Below are 6,000 nucleotides of genomic sequence, written 5' to 3' on the forward strand. Positions count from 1 at the left end.
GTGCCACCTAGTTGCCCTTACATTTCTCAATATTATTTTATAATACAGGCCTTTCTCTAATTCAGGATTGCCATACCTCAAGTAGTCTAGATAAGTTTGAGATTTTATTGCTTTTTACAAGTTACTCTTTCCCTCTTTCAGTTCACTCCTTGGTGATTGAGGTTAGAGATGTTTACCACTGTGTTGCAATGCATTTTCTTTCTAAAGAAAGTGATTTATGTCTGCTGACTGTCAAAGACAGAAATGATCAGTGAAATCTGGAAAGGATGTTTATATTTTCAGAGGAAAGGTGTTTCTAAAGTTCAAAGTTCTATTGCACACAGAAAATAACTCTTCCCTTTATTTTATATCATTTGAACTTTGCACAAAAACACAAACCATAGTCACCTTTTACTGTTTAAAGAAAATCAAACTTATTTGGATTTAAGAAATTGATAACCAGTTGTCTGATCTCAGGAGATACAGCATGGCAAGGTTGATACAGAACTCACATCAAAAACAGAAAGACTGTTAAAATCTTGTCAATGTGACCCTGCAAATGCTGTTTAATTTCTTAATGCTCCAACTCTCAAAGTATCCAAGTTGTAGAATAGTTTGTGGTATCAATATTTTCACCAAAAATTACCTACTACAATAAAACTACAGGACCAGAAAGCCCACTCCAAAAGAATACTTTTTTATTAACAACAGTGTACATCCCAGAATTAGCAGCTTGAGCTGCTACATAAAAGGTGAGCTAGAGGTCACTGTGAATTTTGAATTTCAATAATGAAGTTTGGAGGTTTTTGATGCCTCATTGCACCAAAAAATCATTGAAGTCAAGCCAAAATAATTTATGATTGGCAGTTTTTCATAAATGCTGAATGTTAGCACAAGTGTTTTAACTAAAGTTCAAATTTCAACATAGGGATTTGTTATCTATCTCAATATTTCCTTTAATTACAAAAAGTAAATTATCTATCTCCCATAGAGATGCTTAAGTCTAATATTAAGTTTTCTTAACATTAAAGAAGTCTTTCATTCCAGAAAAGGATGGATTATTAACTATAATATAAATGCTAATATTTTCAGGTGTTAGAACAATAATATTTTCATTATTACCACTTAAGTTGAACTATTTTCCAAGGCTTTACTATTGAGATAAAGTAAAAAAGCATTAGTGGGGCACTTTTTTCAGATAGCAAAATTGAGTATAATGGTAAAACCTTTTATTTAACAGGGGATATACAGCATTGTGTGTGTTTATGTACACATGCTATATATACACAAATATACATTCTATATGAGTTATTAGAAAAAAATCAATATTTGGGAAATAATCATGCTCGAAGAAAAACAGAAGCATAGTAAGTAAGATTATGATAGATTCTGATTTCTTTTATATGTTTTCTTTCTCTATTACAATGTAAGCTTCTTGAGGGAAGGTATTCTATTATTTTATTACTGAATATTAGCACAGTGGTTTCCATATAATAAGTATCAAGTAAATGTTTATTGATTGTCAACATGAAATGTCAAGACAGTATACTGGCCTAGAGGGTTATTGAAATCCTTAACTCATTATGGCAGGGTTCTAAGTTTGGTTCACCATTTTAAACCTACTTTTACTCAGACCTCAACAAAGTTGAACAAGCAACTTGTTGGTGCACCAGAACCAGCAATATTTGAAGCACTTAGGGAGAATTTCAAACTTGGGATATTTTTTCAAATTTGAACTACTGAAAAACTTCCTTCCACTTTTCTTCCTTAATCTAATTTTCTATAGCATATCTGGATGTTATCCCCTCCCCATAATATACATGATTGATGCAAATCACTTTGAATAACTTACTTCCATTATTGAAAAGAATGAATTAAACCCCTTTTCATTTTCTGATATTCACTCCCACAATGTTGGAAATGGAATTATTTACAATACAATAAAAATTTAATAAGTACCTACTATGGGTCAGGCACTACACTAAGCCCTGGGGATGCAAATCAGAACAAGAAAGGCATTCTTTGCCCCTAAGGAGCTTAAAATCTAATGGGAAAAGACAATACCAAGAAAAGAAGCTGAAAAGCAGGGAGAGATAGTCATCACTATTATGGCATAATGATGGTGGAATCAAATCCAAGGGATTCATCTGGTAAGCAAATAAGAAAGATATTAAATAATTGGAAAAATATAATGATTTACATTTGTAGAAGTTCTAATCAAGGTCCCTCCTGATGACAGCTCCAATTCTATCAACCATACACTACTGCTAGGACTAATCATGGTATAGTAAGGCTGTTGACATTTAACATGTGTTCAAATGATAAAAATAGTTTGGATTTGGATAGTCAGTTTCATTATTTGATGAAATTTGTCATAGAAATGCAATTAAATATTGTCTATTATTCAATTACGTAGTCTAATTTATGTCTCTTAATCTGGGACATGTATTAATAGAGTTTTCTTTACCTTTACATTTTCTTTGTATTTTCATAGAACTCTAGTCACCATTTCCAGTTGAGATATTTATCTAAAGGAGCCTGAAGATAAACAAAAGAGCTTTCATTTAGAAATACCACATGGGATCATAAATCCAAAACTGTGAGGAAACCAAAAAGTCATCAAGCCTCTCATTTCAAAGATGAAGAAAACAAAATTTCAAAAAGGTTAAGTCACTTGCCCAAGGTTAAATACTAAGTAAATGGCAAAAATCACAACTCCACTCTGGCTCTTCTCTATCGGTCCTATTATTAGAATTAGCTGTAGCAGGCACAGTGGCCACATTCCAGTAAACCATCTCAGCAAGAAGGGCTAAACCAGGTTGAGGGGAACTGACAGGTGTCGAACCTGTTGGTGAATTAGAAGGGTGTCTGCCCCATGCATTGGAAGACATACTCTCCCACCCCAGAAGAATGGGTATGAAAACAGTTTGTTCTAATAGCCACAAAGGTGGCTGAAGCAGATTCTTTGGAGTAGTCAGATCTTTGTCAGACTATCAAAAATGCTAAGATCATCCATTGTATTCCAGGTCATTGCCAGTTGTCCTGGTTTTCATCTTGCCATTGGACTTCAATGACTCTGGAAGAGAGAGTGAGGCTGATGCCTTTGAACAACTCTGCCTAATTTACCTCCAATTCAAGTATGAGTGAAGACATCACCCAGTGATGTCACTGGTTCTCTTTGCAAAATGAAGGACAAACAACAACAACTATAATAAGTGAGGTACTTTAAAGTGAATGATGAAGCAAGCTATCCACCTCTTGACAGAGATTATGGACTCAAGATGCAGAATAAGGCATACATTCTCTGTGGGTATTTGGGAGAAACCAGTATAGGAATTTGTTTTGCTTAAACATGTGTATTGGTTATAAGGGATGCATTTTTTTCTTCCCTTAACCCCCAATTTTTGGGGTAGAATAAGAATATGGGGACTAGGAATACAGTAGACAAAAAAGAAAAAGATAATAAAGAGAAGAGAGTCATTGAATACTTTTTTAAATGCACAGAAGAGAACACAGGGAAAGCCATAAAGAATAGCAAAAAGGAGAGGTTTGAAAATTATAGATTATTGTATATTTATAAAGAAAAGAAAGTTATGCAAAAAATCCCCACAACTCCAGAGTTCAACTTTCTATTAATCACCTTCTCATTTACATAACTGCAGACTATAAACATACAGATATATACGTGCATACACATAGTATACTATTGTTCTTCTTAGTCCACTCTTTGTCAGTTTATATGAATCTTTGCATCTTTCTCTGAATGAATTCTTCATATTGTCCACTTGTTACTATATAACGACAAACATTTTCCACAGTTTGTTAGATCTGGCCCTGAAAGGTGAGCATCCTTTTTGTTTTCAGTTCATGTTACCACAAAAAATTCTACTGTGACTATCTTGGTATATACTGAATTTTTGTTTTTAGTTAAGACTAACCTTTCAAAATCCAATCAACAAAACAGAATAGTCTGTATCCCTCACAGAAATAGTCTCTCACTCTAACCAAAAATTCCACCCTCTAGTCCTACTCTTGAAATAACTTCTTCTTTCCCCAAGCTGTAAGGAAATTAAAGTTCTAGAGACTTTAGCAATTTAGCTCTTCCTTAACCCCCGCAATACAAGCCCAAGTCTTGCCAGAAGGACTGTTACAAACACATTAAATTGTTTTGGTGCAAAAACAATATACTGATGGATGTCCTGAAGCTGGTAGTGATGTCCAGATGCAACCTGAAAATGTGTTCAGACTTACCTCAGATTTATTTCTATGTTTAAATCATTTAAGAATATAAATATGTTTATTGAAATTTAAATTTTATTTCTACTTTGGTAATACATTTTTCTAATATTTCATGAAGTAAAGCCTATAGATTTGCAAGGTTTTTGAAGCTATTATGGATATTTTCCTAGGGAATAGTTAGAAAACACAGAGTTCTCTAGGGTGTTTTAAATAGGTGTTCACATTAGTAACTTGACAGTGAAGATTACCTGCATAAAAGCCAGTTTTGTTTTGTTTTTTTGATCTGAGGAACAATATTTACAGTCAAGAGATCTGGTTTTAATCCTACCACTAACCAGTGCCTTACCCAGAGCAAGTCATTTAAACTATTTAATCAGTTGTCAAGTGGGAATAATAGTGCAGATAGGTCACAATTAGTGCAAGTAATAGATCCCCCCAAAGTGATCACATTATTTGAATTCACATTGCATATTTTCATTGTGCTGGAATAAATTACCATATTTTACATAATTATAACTTAAAATATTGCGAATTTGAATACACACAATTGTTTCAGGAGAATCATTATTGGCACTAATTGGGAGCTGGCAGTACCCTGTGAGGAGAAAATGAGTGTTGATAAGAAAGTTCTCAAGAAAGTTGGAAAGTGCTAAGCAAATGCTTCTCCACTTGCATAAAAAGTCAGGTAGCTTGGCATAGCAAAACATAATACTGTACTATCATTACAGAATACCACTTCCTTTTCCTTGATTGTAATGTCCTCTTCCAGTGATTGAGTAACTTTTGATGCCTAAGGTATTAATGGTTATTGTTGTAGTTATTGTTGTTATTCTTATTATTTTAAAGACAGGTATTACTTCTTGGTAATGTTTATGCCTATGATGAGTACTATAAGCCAGTGGTAAAGAGTTGTTGTATTATTACCAACACCACTAACTACCTCTTCTCTCATTTCATTGATAATTCAATGAAAAATATAACAAAATATACATGAAATAATTTTGTAAGGATGCAGAAACTATGAGGAAATTAAGGATTAAGGGTCCTGTGTAGGAAGAAGTACTTCAGTTGAAGCTTGAAAGGAGTTATAAATTTTAAAATGGTGCAGGTGCAGAGGGAATGCATTACATATATTAGAATGGGAGGGCATGGAAGGCAGCAAAGTAAAAAGGAATGGAAACAATAAAAAGAAAATGTAATATGTGGGAAAAACAACATGTAAGCCCAAGTTAACTGAAACATAGAGGACATTTATTTCATTCATACATATACATTCATTATACATATGTATATGTATATATGTATACACATACACAGGTATACCCCCTTCTTCAATAGCCTCCCCCAAGGAGACTATCAATTCTATTCAAGTATTTTAAAGAGGGAATAGTAGTTTGGGGATAGTAAGACTTTAGCTACCATAATGAGACTATTCAACTCTCATGGCTATAGATTTTATGAGATACAGGAAAGAGGGGTAGAGTGGGTGGAAGAAATTATTTTGCCAAAGAGTCTGAGGGAGTTAATTGTCATTTTTGAGAAGTACTAAAGGAATTTCTAAGATAATTTAGTGTAACATGCTGTAGAAAATTCTCTCCTAAAGAGAATTCCTAAGAACTGTTACTTGACATCTTGAAGGAAATGAATGATGAGACTGTTTTCAGAGATATGGAGAAGTTTGCAATTGCAGTACTAGGGTTAGCTCTGGCTCTGATCTTCCTTATCATGATACTTTGTTCAAATATTTAAATGCTTTACATTCTTTGTTACACTGTTAATAAG

The sequence above is a fragment of the Dromiciops gliroides genome, chromosome 1, assembly GCF_019393635.1.
Source record: "Dromiciops gliroides isolate mDroGli1 chromosome 1, mDroGli1.pri, whole genome shotgun sequence".
Lineage (NCBI taxonomy): Eukaryota > Metazoa > Chordata > Mammalia > Microbiotheria > Microbiotheriidae > Dromiciops > Dromiciops gliroides.